At 45.3% G+C, this 12,128-nt stretch overlaps 1 protein-coding gene across 9 annotated transcripts in view; it reads left to right on the plus strand.

The window, feature by feature from the left end:
- nbl1 (NBL1, DAN family BMP antagonist) overlaps positions 1-12,128 on the plus strand; it is a 64,680-nt gene that overhangs the window by 43,814 nt on the left and 8,738 nt on the right. The window contains exon 1 of one of the 9 annotated variants that reach the window (XM_059951975.1): positions 2,930-3,079. The exons of the other annotated variants lie outside the window; for them this stretch is intronic. The gene's annotated coding sequence lies outside the window, so the exon portion shown is untranslated. Of the gene's footprint in view, positions 1-2,929; positions 3,080-12,128 lie in introns of those variants that run through there. 9 annotated transcript variants of the gene reach the window in all.

A 12,128-nucleotide genomic window follows, 5' to 3' on the forward strand; every position in this document is an offset into this window, starting at 1 on the left:
TTGTGTGTAAACAACTTTCGATGGTGCTACTCCTTCCTGACGTCGCTGCCTCCATGGGGCCATCAGAAGCCTCGCTTCATGCTGCTGTGGCGCTGAGGCCTTATCGATGCTGGGGTTGTAACCTAAGGGGATGAAGGTTTTAACTGAGGGAACCCTGCTTGTCCAAGTCCCACCATGAAAACCTAGTTTAACACTCAGGAGCAAGCCAAAGGCAGTGCTTCAGTGTCAGAAATAAGTCATTAAACTGAGATCCTTTAGAACATAGAATAGTACAGCACAGTACCGGCCCTTTGTCCCACAATGTTGTGCTGACACTTAAACCCTGCCTCCCATATAACCCCCCACACCTTAAATTCCTCCATATACCTGTCTAGTAGTGTCTTAAACTTCACTAGTGTATCTGCCTCCACCACTGCCTCAGGCAGTGCATTCCACGCACCAACCACTGTCTGAGTTAAAAACCTTCCTCTAATATCCCCCTTGAACTTTCCATCCCTTACCTTAAAACCACGTCCTCTTGTATTGAGCAGTGGTGCCCTGGGGAAGAGGCGCTGGCTGTCCACTCTATTTTTTTTCAATCTTTTTATTATTGTTATTAATATCAACAAAATAAAATTGATACATAGATAATGGGATTACAAACATACACATTTCAACTGAACATGAAAGAATACATAAGCAATGGTTACAGTATAAATGAGTAAGTGTCCACTCTATCTATACCTCTTAATATCTTGTACACCTCTATCATGTCTCCTCTCATCCTCCTTCTCTCCAAAGAGTAAAACCCTAGCTCCCTTAATCTCTGATCATAATGCATACTTTGTAAACCAGGCAGCATCCTGGTAAATCTCCTCTGTACCCTTTCCAATGCTTCCACATCCTTCCTATCGTGAGGCGACCAGAACTGGACACAGTTCTCCAAGTGTGGCCTAACCAGAGTTTTATAGAGCTGCATCATTACACTTTAACCCTTATCTGCCTCTTTTATACTAGTAAATCATTCCCTGGTACTTTCAAAGAGCAACAAGATTCTTTTAGCTTCCTGGCCAATTAGTACCTTTTGGTCGGCAAAAATAAGGAGAATATTATCTGATTATTGCTGGTTATGGGCAGACCTACAGTGTTATGCAAAAGTCTTAGGCACATTTACAGTATATAGCTAGGGTGCCTAAGACTTTTGAACAGTATTATAGTAAATTTATGTACTGCTGCAAAAGGAAAACAAATTTCATGACATATGTGAGTGACGATAAACCTGATTCTGATATGGGTCTCTGTTGTGGACTGAGAGTGGGAGGGGGACAGGGAGAGGGGAATTGTGGTTGGGTAAAGGGGAAGGGTGTGGGAAGCAGTGGAGAGACAGTCTGTAACGAACAGTTTGTTTGGAATCAAACGACCTTGCCTGGTGGGTGTATCTGGTCTTATGCCAACCCCCACCCCTGGCGTCCTTCTGTGCCTCCTGACCCACGCCCCTCCAGCAGAGCGTCACCCTCGCCATTTCCAGCATCCTTTGCTCCCACCATATTTACAAGCTCGCTCTCCAATCCACGTTGACAAATTCAGTACTATGCAAAGATCTTAGGTACCCCAGCTATATAGACTTCTGCACAGAACTGTACCTGCACCATTAACTGCTTCTTTGCCTACAATAAGCTATTCCTCTGGCTACCATGCACTTCTTTCCATTTGTGCATGTGCACTTCATTCATTGCCTGTCCCTGAATGCCTTTGAGTGGAATGACGTGCTTAGCCATTTCAGGGTGTTTCAGCTTGGACGCCAGTACTGTTTGTTCTTTGCTTTTTAAACCATTGAACGAACTACCCAGTCCCTCAGATGCTGCATTGTGATTTAAATCCCTTTCTTTTGATCGTGGTCCCGGCCCCCCTCCCCCCACTGGGTTGCCCGTGCAGGGAGCGAACCCTTTAAACAACCCTCTGAATGTGAAAGGCGCTATGCAAATGCAAGTCTTCTTCCTCTTTGAAACCAGAACACAGAAGTGTAATCCAGCATTGAGCTGCAGTTGTGTAGCTGCACACCCACTCAAACTATCTAAGGTTTTGGCTGCAAAGCAGCTACAAACTAGCCTGGTAAGTGAGTCACATCCAGATGAGTGACTCATAAAGCAGTTCTGTGGTTGCCTGATCCTGTTGGGAATGAACTAGCCCTTTGTCATAAAAAGCCAGCACACTGTGAGTATCTAGGTCATTGATGGGGCAAGTAGGCTGCTCTCAACTCTGGGAGCCGAAGGGTTACCCATCGCCGGGGCAGGCGATTCCAGTTCCTGCACCCTATGCCGAGAGACCCTGGAACTGACACGTGGACAATAGCGATAAATCTCAATTACTGGACCCTCCACATTTTACAAACTTGGACGCAGCTGAGACGTAGATAAAACAAACACAGTTTATCCAGGCACTGCCAGGTTACAAACTGTGTTGGAAATAAACTTGACAGCAGACAGATTGAGGCTTGTCCCAGCAGGCTCACTGTGCAATTGAGCTGAGACAAGCAGCTTGGATCAAAAGCTTTTATTTAAGAGACTTCAATGCAATTAAAACACACACACACAATTAAGCACAGTTATGGAGTAAAATGTGTTTTAATATGAATCTGAACAGATAAGAGCTTTGGGTCAGTTCCCAATGTAGACTAGGAAATGAAACTTTAATAAATTGAGTACATAATCCGTAATGATGTAAACTAAGTCAGAGGAGCCATTTGAGATTCTTATCCCATTTTCTGGTAAATGGAACGGATTATACTGTTTAGTTCTCTTCACCAACTGTAATGCAGTTCCGTGCTTTCAGCTGTGTACCAGTTTGCTAAACATTTATGTGACCAGAGTTCTGAGGTCAGGCAGCAGAGCGACTCTCGGGAGGTAAGGAAGTAATTTTCACTTCGAGCAGCACGAATGCCTTAGGACACGGGACAGAAATTGCTTGCGTTAAATCCGCTGAAAATAGAACTTAATTCTCGGCGAGAAACGCTGCACCAGTTTGAAAGCTGTAACCCGAGGACTGGTTGAGCCTCGGTTTGGGAGCTTACAGCTGCGCTCTGCACTGTCGATCCACTGAGGTAATTATACCACAAGCATCCTAGATGTAGGAGCCTGTATGAGTGGGCACACTTGCCCTCTGGGAACTTCTGGTTTCATTTGTTAAGTTTGACTGTTTTAAACCTCGCTAATGAATTGAATAATTATTGTTGATAGTCTTTGTGCTTTTGAATTCAAAATTTCAAGTTGGCTGTTGTGCAATATTTCCTTAAAAAAGTCAACCTATTTTTTTCCATAAATTCATTAATATTATGAACTGCTTGCTTCAGTGATGGATGTCTTAACTGGGCCAGTGTTGACTATCCAAATGAAGTCAGGAGAATGGGGTTGAGAGTGAAAATAAATCTGACAGGATGGAGTGCCAGAACAGGTTTGATGGGCTGAATGGCCCCATCCTTCTACTTTATGGTCTTAAAGTACTGGAGGACTTGTTGGTACAAGATACTGCCCACCCCTGGATGAGACTGAAGCTCTGAGGAGTTGTTGATGCAAGAGAAGAGTATTCCATCACGCTCCTGGCTTGCAGACGGAGAACTTGTCAGGAGCCATGAGTTGAGTCACCTGGCACTGGAATACCCAGCCCCCATGGTGATATGGACGGATTAATTTTTACTAGAAGTGGGGATTGTTGAAGAATTTTAAAACAAACAATGGCTTGATCCTCTCCGCTAGGGTCTGGCTGTTGGCTCCCGACAGCGTAAAACTTGTTTCTAAGTGTTCCACAGTTCAACCTAGTTCTTGGCCAAGTGTATCATTGGATCTAGGCTGGAAAACTAGCGAGCCCAGTAACAAGGATGTTCATGTTTCTTTTATCAGCTTACTATTTATTTCGCCTTCTTGGTGAACCTCCATTGTTCAGACTCGGAGAAGGCTCTCCGTTCCTGGTGTTCCATCTGCCTGAATACTCCACTCTCGATGTCCGTGCAGGACTCTACGAGTGGTAGAGGGTCATTTTCATGTGGCAAGCTCTGCTGTTTGAACACGCTGCAAATCTCCACTGATGGCGTCTCCTGCACTCACACAGGAGGGATCTCCTTATTCACTCACCCCACCTTAGCTAATGAGGAGATAGACACCCCGGTCTGAACGGTTTGGACTCAAGGCTGGGTGCCCTCGGTGTAGACAGTAACATAACAAAGACAAGTAGTCTTGGAAGAGCTGCACTTCTCAGAAACCATTCATTAAATGGAAATTAATAAACAATCCCTCTTTTCCTTGAACTCAGATTCCCTCCCCTCCTCCCCCATGACTGGGGTCTTGATTCTCTGGTGGGTCATGCCAGTGGATTTCATCCCTTTCCGTCCCGCCCCCCCCCCCCCCGGATTCCCACCCAAACTCCTGACTGAGAGGATTCGATAACCTCTCAGAAGCAGAGTTCCGGGGAACCACACAAGATCTTTGTTGGGCGGTTCATCCGGCAGTCGGGAAAAATGTGGTGCTCCGGAGGAGCGGACATTGTCTGGCCTTGGCAACGTTCTTGGAGGCCGTAACAAAATGAAGCTGCGCGGTGTTGAATGGAATCTCACGCTCTGCTCCGGTATGTAAGGAGAAGGTGGGAGCAAGTACTTTACTCCCTCCCACTGTTGACAGACCAGGAGAGATGAGGTCTGCCAGGGGATGCTGACTACTTAACCCCAGACTTAAAGATGCTGTGTGTGTAACTGAGGTGACATCACCTACAATGCCACAGCCACCCCTCGTTTGAGCTCCTGAGTCCTTGTATATTTTCTGGAGCAAACCTTACTACAGCTTCACCAGCTACCAGACTTCACAGAACTCATGAGTAATGACTCCTTGGTGTTAAGACTCCACGTACACGACCTCTCACCCCTGTCAACATATCCCCTCCTGCTTCACAAACGTTTCATTTCGCAAGTTTTGCCTTGCCTCCGACAAGTTGGTTAAAGGTCAGTGTTCATTGACTGCTGCTGTGTTAGCAATGGGTTGGGCTGAAACATCAGCAAGGGAACTGTCCTCCCACCTGTTTGTTTGAAGAAGACTGAGGAAGATTGACTTGGGCCTGGAGCCAAGGAGGCTGGTGTGGCCAGACCCTTCACTGGGAGGGAGGGTGTGGCTGTTTTCTCTCTCTCTCTCTCTCTCTCTCTCTCACACACACACACACACACACCATGCCCATGTACTCACAGTCTCTTAGGCAGTTCTTGCCTGTGCAAAAATACACACTCTCACTCGGGCATGCTATCACGTACAGTATATGCACAGATACACATACGCAGGCCATTTTTCTTTTCTAAGGCACTGAAAAGGGAGGTTCTTGTGTCAGCAAAAATTTATTTCTGTAGGAATGTTGCCTTTCAACTGGAAAGTTCAAATTTATGTTTTGCAGCCAAATCTCTTGCCGACATCAGACAAAGTTGATTAAAAAGAGAATGAAGTTTATTTAACCTTTCAAACACACCAAAAATAGTAAAAAACCAATGCATGCTTAAATGAGCAGTGGATGTGTAAAGTAATGACCTGCTAGCCTAGAACTGTAAGAGTAAAATTTTCGAAGTTTAGTCTGTAGTGAGGCAAGAGTGGCTTGCGACTGAACTCAAAACCTTGCCCCTGTGGTACTTGTGACCTCAGTGGTGTGGTATTGTACTGTTGCCGGGACTTGACAAACTGAGTTACAGAGAAAGGTTGAATAGGTTTGGACTTTATTCCCTGGAGTGTAGAAGAATGAGGGGAGATTTGACAGAGATATATAAAATTATGATGGGTATAGACAGAGTGAATGCAAGCAGGCTTTTTCCACTGAGGCTAGGGGAGAAAAAAGCCAGAGGACGTGGGTTAAGGTTGAAGGGGGGAAAGTTTAAAGGGAACATTGGGGGGGGGGGTTTCTTCACACAGAGGGAGGTGGGAGTGTGGAATGAGCTGCCAGATGAAGTGGTAAATGTGGGCTCACTTTTAACATTTAAGAAAAACTTGGACACGGATGAGAGGGGTATTGAGGGATATGGGCCAGGTGCAGGTCAGTGGGACTAGGCAGAAAAATGGTTCGGCACAGCCAAGAAGGGCCAAAAGGATTGTTTCTGTGCTGTAATGTTCTATGGTTCTAAGCCTTCTTCAGAGGTGTCCCTAGCTTCTGAATGGTGCATAGCACAGCCCGATTTGGGCAAGGTACCGATGGGCAGAGTAAGATCTTGATAAAGAAGAGCTGGCCCAGATCGAGGTTCCAGGTTCGTTCTATCTAACTTACACGTCGTGCCCTTCAGTGCTCTGTGACAGCAGTTAAATGCAAAGACGTAAAAATGACCACAGATGATAAAATGAAGAATTAGTGCAAAAATAAGAACAACGAGGTGCTGTTCATGGGTTCGTAGACCATTCAGAAATCTGATGACAGAGGGGAAGAAGCCATTCCTAAATTGTTGAGTGTGTGTGTGTGTGTGTGTTCAGGCTCCTCTGCCTGCTGGTAAGAGGGCATGTCTTGGATGGCGAGAGTACTTAGTGACGGATGTCCTTGATGGTGGGCAAGGTTGTGCCCCTGGTGGAGCGGGCTGAGTCTACGACCCTCTGCAGCCTCATTGGTGCCTCCAGACCAGGCAGTGATGCAACAAGCGAGACTGCTCTCCGCCGTTTACGGGTTGGCAGCGATCGCTGCCCTCCTGGCACTCTTACATCAGATGCTGTCAACCAGGGAATGCAATCAGCCGCTTCCTCGAGATCTTCACCATGCCACGTCAATGTCAGCGCCCTGTCGCCCCCATTCAGACAGTAAGCTCCACTCAAAAGCTCTCCGGAGGAAGTTCAGCATCCCCACTGACCCATGACCACCGGGAGTGGCGATGGAGCCTTCAGGATGGCATTGGGAATCTGAAGGGCACGAGTCAGGAGGACACAGCGTGTTATGCAAGTGGTGTAACCACTTGCACCATCTCCATCACCATCACCATTTGCACCAAAAGCACCATCTCATCGCTATCCATCTGGCATCTCCTCAGGGTGACCCTGCAGTTCCAACTTGCTCTTAATACCTGGAAGCAAGTCCCCCTACATCCTGAGGGACCATTTGAGAGGCAGAATATGAGGTCAATAAAACCACTGCAAAGTATGGCCACCTTTATGTCAGGACCTACTGGATAGATTTGGCATGCTTGGGGCTACGCTTTCAGGTAGGGCTTAGTGGATGGTTTATTAAAATGGAATGGATAGATTGGATTACAAATTCTGGCTCACTCTGATATTTTATTTGGGAAAGTTCCTGGAAGAGTTGACATTACAAGTTCTGATTTCTCGTTACTGGTTCCAACTTGTTTGTTGACTGTTCAAGAGCAAGCGATGCTCTGGTTTTGATTATTTTAACCTCTTTGTAAAGTTGCATAAAGTCGGTCTGCTGCCTTTGGCAGCTGCGGACGGTGACTGTCCGTGCCGAACCAGCACTCTGACTGTGACATTTACAAGCCAGCACCAGTTAAATAAACTCGAAGTGTCTCTGCCTGATGAAATATAATTGTTGAGTTTCTACACCCCTGCTAATTCAGATGGTGTGATCCTATCTGTAAAAGACATAACAGAACCTGCATGGGAGTAATAATTCATTATGTTCTTGGCATAAGAAATGGGATTTTACGAGTGTCGGTTTGAATATGATGTTTTAAAAATTCTCAGTATGTTTCTTCTACTTCATAAATATTTATTTATCTTCATTCTGTGCTATTCGTTATCCTCCCAGTGACCCACAGTTTCAGCCAGGGACCTGTCTCAAACCCAATCTTGTCCTTGGGTGGGTCCACATTTTGTGTCTGGATCATTTCTTCTCTGGGACCTGCTGCCAGGATCTGACCATTGCTTCTTTTCCCCTGGGTAGTGTGATACTAGTGCTCCCTGTACGCTGCAGAAGACCTATGCCGCTGCTCCCTTTGTCTGGGTTGGGTCCAAGGAAAATGCCTCCTGAGCCATCGAGTGAGTGGCAAGGCAATGCCTACCATGCCCGCCGAGGCTGGGTCTCCCTTCTCTCCGCTCCTCTTGTGGCAAGACAGCTAAGCCTGGAGAACTCTGGCAGTTAACAGAGCCATTTTTAGTTGTGGCTCACTCCACTTACGAGGGTCTTTAGTCAGTTTGATCAAGTTATTGAATGAAGTGGTAACACAAGCACACTGTGGCCGGACAGTGGTGTAGTGGCATCAGCACCAGACTTTGAGGCCAGTGGTCGCGGGTTCAAATCCAGCCAGCCCCTTGCACGCTTTCCATCTATGCTGGGTTGAGCGTCGAGCTAGCAACTTGGCCTTGTAAAAAAACACAGACAAAAATGCTAAACGAATGACAAGGTTGCTGCCCGATGCACCACAAGGCATGGAGAGGAACAAACAAACACATCACAGTCAATTTACCTAACATACGAGTTAGTAATGGAATATGAATGGTAACATTTTCCAGCCCTTGACCTTTCCCACCCCCTGGCTTCACCTATCACCTTCCAACTAGCCTCTTCCCCCCTGCCCCCCAGTGTTCCCTCTAATCTGTAATGACCAGTGTGTGCAAAAATCTTGTGCTGTGCAATTTTTTGCCCGGTGACAATGACACGTGCGCACTGAAGTTTATATAGAGAGGTATTCAATTTAACAGTGAGCAAAACACTGTCAATAAGAACTTTGATCTCTGGGATTGATTGTTTTTGCTCTCATTCATCTGCACTCTCACAAAAGAGACGTAGCAGGTCTGAAGCGGGTAATGAAGGATTTTCTCACCAAAACTTTTGCACACCATCCATATGTGATTTGTTTGCTAAATGATGCTTTAAGAAGTCATGTTTCCAAATATCACCCCACTTCTTCCCACTTGCAAATTCTCCAGCAACTTTTACATCACAACACTATGTACAGGTAACACCAGTTTCTGTATTGTACATAAATAATTCTCATAGTTGCACGCTCCTGACCTCACGAGCTTTTGGTGTGGCAGTTTCTGCTGTTGCATTAAGCCATTCTGCTTTAAATGAGCTAGCAGTTATTTTGTGCTTCACGCCCTTTGCTTCTATGGAATTCGGCACAGTGAATCAATAATTTCTTCAATTAAAAACAGTATAAATAAGCCAGTTCTAAAACCAGCAGACAAATCATTACCAGCTCCACATTGTCAACACTGCCCAGATCAGAAACTGGAAAAAGAAATGTGATTGTGTAGAATCGTGAAATATACTAAACATGTCAACGAGGTAGAGGGTGACAACCTTTTGTGCACAGTTTAAATTCCTTTGTGCACTAGTAGCGAAAGATGTGTGTGTGCACACATGTACACACCTTAGAGGGAACATTGCCTCCCCCCACCTTTTTATTCTGGCATCTTCTTCCCTCCTTCTTAGTCCTGAAGAAGGGTCTCAGCCCAAAACGTCAACCCTCTAGTCATTTCTGTAGGTGCTACCTGGCCTGCTGAGTTCCTGCAACACACACAAAATGCTGATAGAACACAGCAGGCCAGGCAGCATCTATAGGGAGAAGCACTGTCGACGTTTCGGGCCGAGACCCTTCGTCAGGTCTGAGAAGGAGGGGAGAAGATGCCAGAATAAAAAGGTGGGGGGAGGCAATGTTCCCTCTAAGGTGTGTACATGTGTGCACACACACATCTTTCACTACTAGTGCACAAAGGAATTTAAACTGTGCACAAAAGGTTGTCACCCTCTACCTCGTTGACATGTTTAGTATATTTCACGATTCTACACAATCACATTCCTATAGACACAGCCTGGCCTGCTGCGTTCCACCAGCATTTTGTGTGTGTTGCTTGAATTTCCAGCATCTGCAGATTTCCTCGTGACTGCTGAGTTCCTCCAGCATTTGTGTGTGTTGCTTTGGATTTACAGCATCTGCTGACTTTCTTGTGTTGGTAATATTGTATTTTGTTTGGTGAAGATTCTTGCAACTATTATGGAATTCCCTCTTCCCCTTTTATGTTTTGTGTCCATTAGTTCTCTTTCCCCGTATGTAATCCTTCTCCATGATGTGTTGTCCAGTTGATTATATTTGGATTGCATTTCCATGAGTCTGTGTCCTTGTCAAGAGTGAGATAACTATTGAACCCACCCTGATCTTCTTTATGTTACTGTTTAACTTCTCTGCTCCTCTTCACTCCCCTCATCAATTCCTTTCCAATATTCATCCTCTCTGGAATGGATCTTTCACATGGCTTCCACTTTAAGATGGAACAACAGAGAAAGAAAAGTTGGAGGACAAGTCATGGTTCAAGTGTGTGTACTGTGATTGACCCACGGTCTGCCATTGGACAACGTATCTTGAGAGGTCAATGAAATGAGATTTTGAGATGGGGACATGAAATAAGTCTGTATTATGTTAGACTATAAGACATAGGAACTTAATTAGGCTGTTCAGCCCATCGAGGCTTCTCCACTATTCAATTATGGCCAATTTATTATCCCTCACCACCCCATTCTCAAGCTTTCTCCCTTTGGCACCTTACTAATCAAGAACCTATCAACCTCTGCTTTAAATACACCCATTGTCTTGGCCTCCAGGACTTGTGCCAATGAATTCTACAGCTGCACCACCCTCTGGGTAAAGGAATTTCTCCTCACCTCTGTTCTAAAGGGGACATTCTTCTATTCTGAGGCTGTGACCTCTGGTCCTAGACTCACCCACCACTAGAAATATTGTACAGATGTTCTACATGAATCTTCATCAAAGAAAAGCACTGCTGATTGACCTGGATTTGGACATTATTTTTTCTTGTACGGTGAATGTGGGTGTAAGAAAGTTGGTATTCCATCTTTCACCATTTGCAAAAGGCGCGGAGATTGTAACAGACAAGTGTTCCAGCCTAGGCTCCAGAAACCTTACCATTTGCAGAACAATGTCAAACTTTAAACTAAAGACCCACAGCGGATTAAGTTGGGAACTTACTCAACTGAAGAGAGGCGCGGGACCCAGTGATTGGAAGGTGCTCAGAATGAGGTCAAACCACCTAATTCTAAGTGAAAGTAAGAATCAGGCAAGGATATGTTTAAAATGTAACTTCTTGAGTGTATATTCTCTCAAGTTTGACGTCTACACAGCTCTGCAAGTGGACCTGAATCAATTCAAGGTTATTGCCACTTAACTATATAAGTGTGCATAATGTATATAACCATATAATGTACAAAGTGCTTGTATATAGAAACAAGACGTTTCTTCGAACCAGGGTTTAAAGCACAGTAGTACCCATAACACATGATAACTTATGAGGGTAAGGATAAAATCTACAGATTAATCACACATGAATAATGAACTAAAGTGCATTAATATTAAATATCATAAGGTAGGGAACAGATTAAACAGTGACACTTTGAATATGATACTGTAGGCAGTTCAGAAGCCTAATGGCCTGAGGGAAGAAACTGTTTCCCATCCTGACCGTTCATGTTTTTATGCATCGGAGTCTCCTGCCTGATGGTAGAAAGTCAAAGAGGATGCTGGATGGATGGATGGGATCATTACTAACAGTAAGGACCCTGCAAATGCAGCACTCCTGATAAATGACCCCAATGGGTGGTAGAAAGACCCCTATGATCCTCTCAGCTGGTCCTACAATTAGATGTTTTATTGAGTGATAGCTATATGTGCAATTGTAGAAATTGGGAGGGTTCAATGGCAAAGTTGCACATCATATCATGTAGTCATTCAGCTTGGAAACAGGCCCTTCGGCCCATTGAGTCTGTACCTAGCACCAAGGTTCCATTTGCTCTTCACCATTTCATTTTGTTCTCACTGCCACGAACTCTCCCGCGGTTCTACCACTTGTTCCTACACACTACGGGCAACATCCAGTGGTCCATTAATGTACCAAACTTCTTGTCGTTGGAATCTGGAAGGAAAAGTGAGCAGCCAGGGTGGGGGGGGGGGGGAGGAGGGGTGTGGGAGACCGTGCAAACTCCACACGGGCAGTGTCGGATGTCAGGAGTGAACCCAGGCTACTGGAGCTGTGATGCCTGCAGTCCTGCCGTGCACTTGGGGGGGGCATGCAAAGTTTTAAAACTCGCCTCAACAGAGAACCAAAGCTTTGACCTCTCCCCCTCCCCCCCCATACTCTCTGTTTGTGCGTTGACCAGTTTCAAACACTTAAGACTTAATTGAG

The sequence above is a fragment of the Hypanus sabinus genome, chromosome 27, assembly GCF_030144855.1.
Source record: "Hypanus sabinus isolate sHypSab1 chromosome 27, sHypSab1.hap1, whole genome shotgun sequence".
NCBI lineage: Eukaryota > Metazoa > Chordata > Chondrichthyes > Myliobatiformes > Dasyatidae > Hypanus > Hypanus sabinus.